This window comes from Oryza sativa, chromosome 3 (genome assembly GCF_034140825.1).
Source record: "Oryza sativa Japonica Group chromosome 3, ASM3414082v1".
In the NCBI taxonomy this organism is placed as follows: domain Eukaryota; kingdom Viridiplantae; phylum Streptophyta; class Magnoliopsida; order Poales; family Poaceae; genus Oryza; species Oryza sativa.
Genome location: NC_089037.1, coordinates 19,231,941 through 19,245,325, shown reverse-complemented (window position 1 = coordinate 19,245,325; position 13,385 = coordinate 19,231,941). Strand labels below are relative to the sequence as shown.

At 46.2% G+C, this 13,385-nt stretch overlaps 1 non-coding gene across 1 annotated transcript; it reads left to right on the top strand.

The window, feature by feature from the left end:
• The first annotated feature begins 12,058 nt into the window (after positions 1 to 12,058).
• On the top strand, positions 12,059 to 12,165 carry LOC112938480 (small nucleolar RNA R71). The gene has a single exon (XR_003241679.1). It is a non-coding gene; the product is annotated as a small nucleolar RNA R71 (small nucleolar RNA).
• Positions 12,166 to 13,385: the final 1,220 nt, after the last annotated feature.

The following is a 13,385-nucleotide window of genomic DNA, read 5'->3' as shown; positions in this document are numbered from 1 at the left end:
TTATTCAACTCTTATTCTGGAAGTTTTCAAATGATTTTGCAAAAGAAAGCCAAGTTCCTCAAATGATTCACTCAGTCTCTCCAAGTGTATCAAAATGAATTCCTTACCAATTGTTGCCTTTTTGATTCCTACTCTAAGGTTTTAATATGTAGACCTCAGTAGGGATCAAACATGGCATACTTGTATTCACATTTATTACTAAATCAAAAACTTAGACTAAAGCAGATGACTAAACATACTCAAGATCAAGATCGTGCAAAATGTGTGTGGTATATGATAAAAGTGGTACATGAAGGAAAATAAAGAAAAAGCTTCTCCTTTGCGCTTACTTTCTTCTCCCAAAAATCCTTCTTTTATTGATTAGGAGAGGGTATGATTACATTTTTTTTCAACATCATGCTCATGCTTGATGGAGCATAACTTTTTTTTTTCATAATCATGCCTTTCCCTCCTCTCTTTTTTTTTCTTTCTTTCTAGGAGGAGAAAGCACATGAAAGCATGGAGAATTTATTTTGGTGGTAATAAGGAAATGGAATGGAATATTGCTTAGCTCCCAGTGTAGGAGTTTGGCATCTGCATATATGTGGATGTATGATCTTGATCATAGAGCATGAGAAGTTTCTACACAAGTCACAAGAGTTTGACAGAGTTCAATGGAATGACAAGTAACCAAAATGTATATGGTTTAAACATGATAGCACATTTTTGGCTCTGGTAGGAATTTATATCAAATGAGGAACTTTCCATTTTATAATTTTGAAAAACAAAACATCCGGAATTCAAGTCAAACTAGGATCAGGATCATAGTAACTCTTATTTACTATATCATAGCTCACAATAACTTAGACTTAGATCAGCAAGTGCAACTCATTTATCTCATGTTCCCAGATAATTGTTGGCTACTCATATTTGACCTTTGAGAGAGCACTTACCAAGAACCCATATATAAGAGATATAAAACAGAGCAACTATTCATCATTTCAACAAAGAGAACTAGCTTGTCTTACCTAGCATGACTCAAGCATATCCTATCTTTTTGGTATTTTCTATTTTGCAAATTTTTATGTTGTTTTCAAGTTTTATAAGATGCAATTGGAAAGGGAAAATATGCGATGTGATACAAGTTACCTCAGTGGGGGGAAGAGATGTCCCCCCCCCAAGCATGGTTTTCGCTCAGGGTCCTTGATAAGGATTGAACCCCTGAAAGCGGAAGTACTCTTGAAGGTCATCGTCCTGTTGCTGCATCATGTTCCTGAAGTTGGCGAACTGCGCATCAGCAGATTGTTGCCATCCTTGCGTTTGTGCTATGTGTTCCGTGAGGTTGTACTGTATCTCTGACGTCTGCATATCAAGAGTGTCCATCCTCCTAGTGATTTCACCCAAGTCCCAACGAGAGGAACTTGAGCGCCATTCACTTGGAGATGGAGGCGCACCACTTGATCTGGAAGGTTGATTGTCCCCCCATTGGATGTCATGAGGCGCACGCCACCGGTCCTCACTGGCACTTGCCCAGGTTGAGACTCCGATACTGTGACGTGGAGCTTGGGTCCATCCGGGTGCATCCCCAATTGGCTCCCAACCTGCCTCATACATCTGCACAGGTGTTGAGGATGATGAACTTTCTCGTTCATTTCTTGTCATGTTGCGCGTCTCCCTGTATGCTCCACCTGCACGAGATTCTTCTATGGTCTGCAGGGGAATGGTTAGTTCACGGCAGTTGTACAAATGATACCCCGCATTTGGCAACGGGATTTCATTTGTACAACCAGAGAAAAAGTAAATCAAAGATCCATCTACTCCATGTTTCAGAATATGCCCTTGCACTAGATAAGTCTCATCAATACACAGACGAGCGGCTGAGATAAAAGCAATTTGGTCGTGTTAACGACCAAATTTGGTAATATCAGCATCGGAAAAGAGGATTAGGCCGAAGCTGAGTCAAAGGCGAAGATCGATTCGAGAACATAGTAAGAATCAGCTGGAGTCCGGATCGGCTATGATTGGGATCGGCTAAGTCCGAGTCAGACTAGGTTAGGTGATACGGTCGATTCCGACAATACGACTTGGTATACGACATCGGGTTGAGTTGATATGCTTCAAGATGATTGCCACACATGGATAGAGTCCTGAGAAGGCAATTGTATCTATTAATTAGGATATTTTATGTAATTTCCTTAGAGATATGTTTGGGCAAAAGTCTGCCATAAAGACTTATGGTATTTTAGAGTTTGTTAGAGATAAGAGTCGTGTTCGATATGGACATTGTTTGTAATTTTTGGGTATAAATAGACCCCGAACCCCATGTAATCAATTAACACACTTGTTCAATACAATTTCGGCGCATCGCCACCCTTTTGCTTTAGTTTTATTTCGACGAGTTCTTGCTTTCGGGTTGAGCTGCATCGGTTTCGATCTTGTTTATGTAAAACTTGTTATGACGACTTGCGTTCTCGGGATTAGTGCTTCCATCTTTATGATACTCTGATCTTGTTTATGTAATTCGTTGAGTTATCATATATCTTACATAATCTCTGACAATATCGCTATATAACCTACAATCGGCTAACATCTGTCGGTAGAGGGCAGCCGATTAGGTTAAACATCGATGTTGACTTAGATTATATAGGATATCCACCACTCTACGAAACCTCCAGGGGCTTGATTGTCTAGATATTGTTCTTCTTTTCATACTTAATGCTGCATCAGTTGAGTTTGATCTATTAGGTCGTGCTTAGAATATCAATCTCTAGCCTGTCTTCTGGTTGCCGATTAGGGTAGTATCGGAGTTTCAGTCGATCTTATCTGATTTAACTATATTTACTCTATATGCTTCATTGATATGTTAAATCTGTCCTTTATATTAAGATCTTGTTGCATTTAAGTATATTAGACTTTTATTTGATATATTCTACTTGTCTTAATATCTTAGTATAGAGTGGTATCGGAGTATTAGCCGATACATGCTAGATCCATTTGATCGGCTATGCTATGAACATATATAATCCTATTATTAATATATATTTCGATCTAAATGATTTATACTGTCTCGGCATGGCGACCGATCTATCCCAATCACTTGATTTAAATATATATCGATATAAGGATTATATATTGTTAATATCTACAGCCGATCGAGTGGATATAGTTCTTTCTTATTTATTTATGACTACCGATCGATTTACACATGATATCGGCTCAAGGATAAATGACATGTCATCGGCACTTAGCCGATCGGCTATCATTTATAGATTTAACCACGGTTTCTTTGCCTTTATTTTTTGTTGGTTGCAGGATCAAATCAACTGGCACGCTAGCATACCCGAAGGCGAGTTTTGGACCTACACTGGAGTTAAGCAGATCTCGCAGGCCTCGTGTTTTTCATTAACACGCTTTTGGCACGCCTGGTGGGACATATAAGAAGTCAGAAGTCTTTTCTCATGGATGACAAGCCGCCAGCATCGCCGTCCTCGGCTAGCCCCGGTCCTGTTAATGAGAAGATACAACAGTTGGGCCTATCTGAAGTTAATGAAGGCAACATCGTGAACATCACTCTAGACAAGCTGACACCCGATCAAAAGAAGGATTTTGAAGCGATGATGCAGCAAGCACGCAACCAGTTCTTGAGTTCATTTATGCAAACCCGTAAGGGAACTATGGTGCAGAAGTATAAGGTAAAGGTGGTTGCGGATATTCCTGGGACTAGTTCTTCCAAAGATGGATCGATCGCCATGCCGAGACAGTATGAATCACTTAGATCAAAATATATATTGATAACAGCCTTATATATTTTAATAGCATAGCCGGTCAGATAGATCTAGCATGTATCGGCTAATACTCCGATACTACTCTATATCAGGATACTAAAACAAGTAAAATATATCAAACAAGAGCCTAATTGTAGCGCCCGTTCCGTCGTGGCGCCTAGCGGGAAAACTATCTCTTAAAAACCCTATTTGCCAAATCCGTTTCTTTGCTTGTTGTCGTGTCCGTGCCATCTCAGATCTCGAATCCCCGATCTATCGTCAAGTTCAATCCCGAATCCAAATCCTTCCCAAATCAAATCCCTCCGCAAAAGTCTATTTAGCCTCTCTCGGGTTCGATGGGCCGAATCCCTCTCGGCCCATCTCCCCCTCCCTCCCCGGCTCTCTCTCTCTCTCTCTCTCCCCGCTCTGCCCGTGAGCCGCGCCGAGCCCTCCTCCCTCTCCGCCCCCGCTGCCGTTCCCGCCGATGCCGCCCAAATCGCCGTGCCGCCCGCGCGCGCGCGCCGTGGTGGCCGATCGGCCAGTCGCCGCCGCCGTCAGCGCCTGCCGCGCCTGCCCGCGCCTGCCGCCCGTGTCATCGCTCCGCTCCAAACCGCCCCGCTGTCATCGCCGTCGTCATCGACACGGCCCCGCCTCTCTCCGTGCGCTAGCCACCAAGGGACGGAGGCAGAGCCCCTCCTCCCTCTGCCGCGTCGCCCCCATCCCCTCCTTCTTTTCCCAAAGTGGCAAGGGGCAAGCCCCCTTTCTTCCTTCCTTTTCCTTTTTCTTCCTCCACCGGCGTCATTCCCCTCCTCCCTGTCGCCGATTTGGCCGCTAGCCGGAGCGCCAGCTCGCTGGCTTGACCGTCCAAACTCGGTTCCCCTCTCCCAAACCGACATTGTCGCCCATATAAACCCAAGCTTCCCCCCCTTTCCTTTCCTCTCCCATTCGCCTCTTGTCGCCGCCTCCCGTGCTCTGTTCGCTGTCGCCGTTCGCCATCGTGCGTGTCGGAGGAGCCGGCACGAGCGAGGACAAGGAAGGGGACTCCGGGCGCTCGACTTCTTCCTCTCCCCCGGCCCGAGGCCGGAGAGATCACTCCCGTGTCGTCGGCCTCTCGTCACAGCGCCCCGCCTCATCTCGGTAGTGCATTCCCCCGTTCTCCCTCCTCGATCCATCTCCTCCCCTTAGTTTTCGGTAGTAGCATGTGTAGCCTTCCCGTAGCTAGCTGGCGCCGCCCCGACCGTTGCCGCCGCTCGATGTGTGCTCACCACCGTCGCCGCCCGTGCTCCGTAGCGCCCGCTCGTCACCGGCCTCGTTCGGCGTAGCTCCGCCCAATTCGACACTAGCAATGGATTCCCGTAGCCGCGTAGATGCTCTCACCGCCGGGAATCGGCCCCTCGTGACCTCATCGCCGTTTCCCCCTTCTCCCGCCGTCGGTTGCCGCCGCCGCAATCCGCCGCCGTCGAGCATCCCCCGGTGAATCCGAGCCATTGGCTCGTCTCCCCTCGTCCTGTGCAACATCCCGGTGTGCTCGCCTTCGCCTGTATCGCCATGGTTCGCTCCGCCGCTCGCCGTTGTCGTCCGCCGTCCGTTCCGGCCGGCGTCGTCGTCTACCTCCCGCCGGCCCGCGTGGCAGCCACGTAGGCGCCACGTTGGCGCCACCTCGGCCGCGACAAGCAGACCCCGGTCCGCCGCTTCCCTCCGCCCCCTCGCGCGCGCGGTCCACCGCGAGCCGTGAGGCTGCGCGTGGGCCCGCCGCACCGCGTCCTCCGCGAACTGCGCGCATGTGCCGCGCCTCCCTCCCCAAACCCTAGCACGCCCCGCGTGCACCTCGCTCACGGTGAGCCGAGTCGCCGACAAGCGGGTCCCACCCGGGACCACGCGGGATGGACCCGGCCCACCGGCTCTCTCCCCTCCCCGCCCGCGCGCGCCTTGGGCCGCCTTCTTTGGCCGGCCGGCCCATTAAGCTCGGCCGAGCCGCCCCATTCTCTTGGGCCGCGCCCTAGCCGCCCGAGGAAAGTCTAATTTCCCTCCCTCCTTCTTTTCTTTTCTTTTCTTTTTCAAAAAGGATTTAAATAAATCCTTTTCCTTTAGACCAAAAATCCAATAATCTTAGAAATTCAATATCTTCCCAACCGTAAGTCCGTTTGACTCCGTTCAACTTCCAAAATTCCTCAAATCTCGAGATCTATCTAATGGCATGCTTAGAGGTCAATAATAGGGCTTTATTTTCGCCGTTTGCTGAGTTGTCCCGTTTCGTGTGTAGTTTCGGAGCCCGAAGACCCGCAGTGCGATGATTTCGAGGATGAAGCTCAAGATCTCGAGCGAGGCAAGCCACCTTTGAACATCTTGAGCCTATATTTGAACTTAATTATGTTGCCTGAAAAATATTATGCATTGATAGGATCACACTTAATCTGCTTGTCCCGTCTGCAAGGCAGATTGGCGGACCTACCTAATTTGTTGCATTTGACCCTTCCATTGTAATTGTTATACCATGTTCGCTTGTACCCACCTAGTTGCGCCTCGGTAATCGTGCACTCTGCACGGGTATCGACGGTCGCCTTCAAACTTAAAATCTGAGAAACATCTTGGGTAAAACTTGGGTTTTACAAAAGACTTAGAAAACCCGACACCTGGGTCGGTGCTTGCAAACTAAATGAATTTCCAAAACTGCGGATCGGGGAATGTACCGGGTGTACGGTTTCCCGCTCTTGCACTTAAGGACCGTTTCCTTGGAATTTCATCCGAACATAAGACAAGTACGACCACATGGGTGGAATGGGACACCCCTGGCTGAGTAACTAGCTTATCGGGGGAGCCATGATGCTAAGAGACATGTGGATTCGCCGGGGTGGTGTCGGGGAGGACCCCTGGGCTTCCTGGCACAGTATGGTCTGGGACCTAATCTGGTGTTGGTCTGGGACCCCTCTCGTTGGCATATGGTGAACCTGTGTCGGCTTTCGAAATGCCTTGTCATGAAAGCCTTAAGGTCTCTAGTCGTGGCCGTTCTGCACGGGCTGGATGATCCGGGTTAGTAATGTCGTGTGGGTAAAGTGTACCCCCTCTGCAGAGGTTATTAAAACTGTTCGAACAGCCGTGCCCATGGTCATGGGCGGATGTGAGGTGATTCCTAGCGTAGTTTTGTTTGACTACTGCCTTGTGAAATTTGCTGTTGTGGAATAGGTTTGATGTTTGGAAAATCTACGGCTGATGGGATCAGCCAGGCCCGGGTGGCCGTTTGAAAGCTGTTGGCCGGGTACCAATCTTGATCAATTCAAAAGACTGAAACATTGCACATACTCCGACCGGATGAGACGCACTGTCTCATCCGTGTCGTTTGAGAAGCACTCCCTTAGTTGTTTCAGAAAAGAGTTTAAATAAAATCAATCGCAAAAACAACGGCCTTTCTTTGAAGCCTGCATTAAACACTTATTTCCCATGGCTTGCTGAGTACTCCTGTACTCACCCTTGCTCTATATAAATAATCCCCCCCCCAGTTGCTGAAGAAGATGGAGTTCTTCCAGGAGCAAGCCGGCTACGATGAGTTTTAGGGTTTCGGCCTAGTTCCCAAGTCGCGCCTGTGATGTTTGGTCCAAGTCTTGGCTTCCGCTTCCATTTAGTAATGCAGTTGTGAGCTCGGGATCTGTCCGCAGCCCAACATGACTGTACTCCTACTCTATAATAAAGAGACCTCTGTTGCTGTGATATTCTGTCTTCCTGTGATACCAGCACTGTTTCCTGGGACTGGTATTGATTAACAGGTTAATTTGGAGCGTCACGGGCTAGTTCCGGTTGGGACTAGTTCGAGGCGTGACACTGCAAAACCAATCCTTGAGCAGCTCAACCGATAGTTTTGCTCCGGCAACGGTTGGTGTGGATGCATAATCTACATAAGACATGCACCTACGATGGGTTCGTTCTTCTCCATCATCTTCTACAATCGGCTCCAGCCTTGGGAATTCGGCTTCTGTTACTGATGGCCAATTGACAACCTTCATGACCATTAAGTTGAGCTAGGATTGTAGCAGCCACCATGGTCCACCTGCTCCAACCACTGAGCCGATGGCTATTTTGGCCGATGCATTGTTCAGCATTTGGTATAAGTAGCCGAGGAGGATTTTGCCTAGAGGAAATTCTCGTTTTGACTCAAGAGCTTCGGCTGCAAACTGCCACTTGGTTGTAGGACCACAGCTAGATCCACAGAAAAGAAACTTTTCCAGCCACATGAGTAGAAAGGCCACATGTTCTCGAGGAGTAACAGATCCTTGGCCCATGTATGCGGCCACATAGAAAGACCAGCCACCTATGCTTTTGGTTCTAAAATCAAATTGATTCTTGGTATTCATGCTCATAGGGTTGGCCGATGAGGTTACATCTAGTCCGGTGATCATAATCAGAGTAGGAGTCATCGGCCCTTGGTTGAACAGAAAGGCATTGATGGTATTGGACCAGAAATAAGTGGCGGCGGCCATCAGAGGTTCATCCTTAGCTGAATTGGCTATGGTAAGGGCAAGCGCTTGGCCGATTCCGATTTCATCCCAATGTGTTCGCTTGCTAGCTGATAGGCGCTTGTACCATGTGGTCCAACTATTCTCAGGAGTAGTTTTCTCAAGAGATGGCCAAGACTTAAAAGTATTCTTCCAGTGACCTAGGTTAGGGTTGGCTAATCTAAAGGGGATTCTGTTGGTTTCGCCGATGATGAAATCAGTAGGGTCTAAGTTGCCGATTGGACCAAGAAAGTAATGGTTTTCATGCGACAGGCTGGGAATCGCAACTAAATTGGAGAGGTGCTGCAAATCCAAAGGATTCGAGAAGAAGGAAACAAGATGAGGGAAGGGGAAATCGAATTCTTACGAAGAAAAGGGATCTAGCCGATGAGAACTTACCTCGGCGTACTCGGCTGATGGCGCGGTAGACGGGCTGGCGGAGGACGACATCATCGCAGGCGGAGGTCCGGCAGGAGATGGAATCGCTTTGGAATCGCCTTTTGCGTCGGCGGAGTCGCCGGAGAGAGAGAGGGCAAAGTCTGTTTCAGCAGTAAAAACGGAAGAGGACGGTGCGAGATCTCTCGAGGGTGACGGTTAGTATTTAAAGCATGGGAGTAACGGTCAGAAAACGGCAAAGTGCGAAACTTGCTTGGAGTTGACGTACAGCAAATCCGAAACATTACCAAATATTCCGGACTTGGCGGGCTTGTATTAATGACCGAATTTGGTGATATCAGCATCGGAAAAGAGGATTAGGTCAAAGCTGAGTCAAAGACGAAGATCGATTCGAGAATAGTGTAAGAATCGGCTGGAGTCCGGATTGGCTACGATTGGGATCGGCTAAGTCCGAGTCAGACTGGGTTAGGTGATACGGCCGATTCCGACAATACGACTTGGTGTATGACATCGGGTTGAGTTGATATGCTTCAAGATGATTGCCACACATGGATAGAGTCCTGAGAAGGCAATTGTATCTATTAATTAGGATATTTTATGTAATTTCCTTAGAGATATGTTTGGGCAAAAGTCTGCCGTAAAGACTTATGGTATTTTAGAGTTTGTTAGAGATAAGAGTCGTGTCCGATATGGACATTGTTTGTAATTTTCGGGTATAAATAGACCCCGAACCCCATGTAATCAATTAACACACACGTTCAATACAATTTCGGCGCATCGCCACCCTTTTGCTTTAGTTTTATTTCGACGAGTTCTTGCTTTCGGGTTGAGCTGCATCGGTTTCGATCTTCAACAAGAGGTAAAACTTGTTATGACGGCTTACGTTCTCGGGATTAGTGCTTCCATCTTTATGATACTCTGATCTTGTTTATGTAATTCGTCGAGTTATCATATATCTTACATAATCTCTGGCAATATCGCTATATAACCTACATTCGGCTAACATCTGTCGGTAGAGGGCAGCCGATTAGGTTAAACATCGATGTTGACTTAGATTATATAGGATATCCACCACTCTATGAAACTTCCATGGGCTTGATTGTCTAGATATTGTTATTGTTTTCATACTTAATGCTGCATCAGTTGAGTTTGATCTATTAAGTCGTGCTTAGAATATCAATCTCTAGCCTGCCATCTGGTTGCCGATTAGGGTAGTATCGGAGTTTCAGCCGATCTTACCTGATTTAACTATATTTACTCCATATGCTTCATTGATATGTTAAATCTACCCTTTATATTATGATCTTGTTGCATTTAAGTATATTAGACTTTTGTTTGATATATTCTACTTCTCTTAATATCTTAGTATAGAGTGGTATCATAGTATTAGCCGATACATGCTAGATCCATTTGATCGGCTATGCTATCAACATATATAATCCTATTATTAATATATATTTCGATCTAAATGATTTATACTGTCTCGGCATGACGACCGATCTATCCCAATCACTTTATTTAAATATATATCGATATAAGGAATATATATTGTTAATATCTACAGCCGATCGAGTGGATATAGTTCTTTCTTATTTATTTATGACTGCCGATCGATTTACACATGACATCGGCTCAAGGATAAATGATATGTCATCGGCACATAGCTGATCGGGTATCATTTATAGATTTAACCATGGTTTCTTTGCCTTTATTTCTTGTTGATTGCAGGATCAAATCAACTGGCATGCTAGCATACCCGAAGGCGAGTTTGGACCTACACTGGAGTTAAGCAGATCTCCTAGGCCTCGTGTTTTTCATCAACACGTCGCTAACGACCCTTAGCCCTTTTGCTATCCGAGTAATCAGAGAAGTGCACTCAACAGGAGCAGAGAACTTTATACTTTCTAACAATTGCCTTATCATACAATTCACAGGAGCAATTTTGATCTTTCTAACCAAGGCAAACATGATAATCAATTCATCTCCCCTATGGGCCTTAGATCACCTCTAGGAAACAAAGTCATAGCAATCCATTTGTGCATGAGCCTAAGTGTAGGATTATGGATATCATTCGTTCTAGGTTTCTTGCAAATTGGAGCACCAGAAATATTTTCCCAAAACCTATTTTTCTCGAACCCAGAAATTCCTTTCTAGAGATCGATTTTACAGGAATCGTGAAAACCAAGAAGTGTACTTAAGCCTTTCATGTAAGTGTGTACTCCTTATGGAAAAAGCGAAAGGAAATTCCATCTTCTATTTCTTTCAAAGTGCACAAAAATTGCAAAGTAAGCAAACAAGAACCAGGCTCATCTACCACAGCAAATCTCTGCCAACCAACCGCTTTCTAAATAGTACGAAATTCAACATCCATACCTATCTTTTTTAGCAGCTCCGGTGAGTATTCTCGTGTGTGAGCATACTCCCGGTCGCTCAGCATGTAGTAGGCTTGTCTCTCCCGATCACTGACAAGGTCGAGGTCGATGTCGTTCAGGATGTGTTGAAATGGGGTGGAATTCCCTCTCTCGGCCGGTTGGCTTAAGTAGTGCACCCACAACGGTCAAAACCGACCTGTGAGGCCCACTAGCCGTTGCCTCAATGAAGGAGGCAGCCAACCGTTGGCCTGGCTAGTTCGACCGAACCAATGGGTTTGGCCGAACCCATGGTGGGCCCAACCGTCCCCGCTTTCGGCCGTTGGGTTCCAACGGTCAGTGTGGTCGTGGCACAGCGAATTTTCACTGAAAATTTTATTTTGGTTTGCTCTGAAAAATTCATTTGAAGAATTTCCTCAAAATTCAAAAATCCTATATGCAACTTTGAAATTCAAACATGTGATGATACAAAAATTCAAATTGTTGAAAGCAAATATGCGGATACATACCAATTTACCTGTTGGTGAAGGTCGTGTCATTTAAAGTCCGACGTGCAAGACTGTACCTCCATCCAGTTCAGTTCGTGGATTTTCCACCCGTCTCCGGAGGTGATGGAGCGGGCGTCTTTGGCTTCTCCTTCCACACATTCCTTGGCTTTGGTGTGGAAGACGGCTTCTTCTGAGTCGGCTGCTCTATCTTCTTGGCTGGTATGGGTGGTTTTACCGGCGTCTTCCAATAACGGTTCCTAGGCATCGTTGTTTCCTTCTCTAGGAAATTCTGCATGAATTTCACCAGGCTGTCCATTTTGGGTGGCTCCACTTCGACCACTTGAATATTCTCTGGGTTCAGCCCGTACTTTATTCTGACCATGGAGCATTGTTCCATCCTCGGTTGAAACTCAAACTTCTCTTCCTTGCCGTTGATGTGGAAACGGATACTCCCCGTTCCCACGTCAATGTTGGCTCCCGCGGTGCTAAGGAATGGGCGTCCCAGGATGAGCGGTGTCTCCTTCCCCGTGTCCATGTCCAGCACCACGAAGTCAACCGGGATCAGCCAGTCGTCCATCCCATGATAAGGACAAGCGGCCACGAATTCCTACAGACGTTCCCATGCTTCAGGAATAGACTCATCGCTTGCCTACTGGAAACATGAAATCCTTCCACGAAGGGCATTGGTTTTGCCCATCAGGAAGAATTTCGAGAGGAATGTTATAGAGCATTTATCCCAGGTGTTGACAGCAGCACGGTTGGCATAGAACCATTGCTTCGCTCTCCCGAGAAGGGAGAACGAAAACAGTGGTAGCCTGACGGCGTCAGGACTGACACCCTTGATGGTGTACATGCTACAGATCTCCAGGAACTATTGCAAATGAGCATTGGCATCCTCATTAGGCTTGCCACAAAATGAGCTAGCCGGCGCCATCGTGATGAGGCTGGACTTCAAGTCGAAATCCACGTCCCCTATGTTGACCAGCTGCCAAATGGCCAAATTGTCAGCAGAGAAAGCAGCGAACTCGCGGAGAGTCTTGTTAGCCATAGTCTTGAAGGTTGGTGGCGCCGGTATGGCTGGTTTCTCTATTGGTAGAGTTTTCTGCGGAGCAACGACTCGCGGCCTAACGCTCCGAAAGAAAGTTTCTGGATTTTCTTTGAAGTTTTCCGGCAAATTGAAACCAGTCATGCACTAACCTGTTTTCAGAACAAAAAGTAAAAACAACCAAGGTTTATCCTGCAAAGGAAAATGATTATACAAAGGTAAAAATAAAGTATTAGTTCAAGTAATCACTATTATAAATCTTCCCCGGCAACGGCACCAGAAATGCTTGTTGGTATTTCTTAACGATATTACTAGAAATATAATTCCCAACAATGGCGCAGAAATACTTCTGGTATATTATGGTTACAGAGTTCATCCGCAAGCGGACGGATATACCATTGTAGCATTTCACCTGAGAGTATTCCAAGGGTATCGTATTTATTTTATCCCGTGGGAAGATCATGTAGAGAAAACTTGACTAATAATTTATATATTACTTGTGATAATCATATTCTAAGTAGGGGTTAAGATAATCCAAGGGTAGAGTGACACACAAGCATTAACTACTCATTCTCATAATATATCATCTAAGCTAAGTGGAAAGAAAAGAGAGAAAATCTATTCCTATACTTCAAAAATCAATTCCTATACTTTTAATATACATAGTATACATACATTCTAGTTAACCGATATACTAGCTAATACCCTCTATCCGATACCCTCCTGGTACTTCGAGAAGCCACCCCTGACTGCTGAGTTCCTTACGACAGCCCGTCATGACCATACAACCGGGGCTAAATACGGAGGAATACCCTCCCAGGGAATTAACTTAGGATTATATACCGGCACGGAGGAAT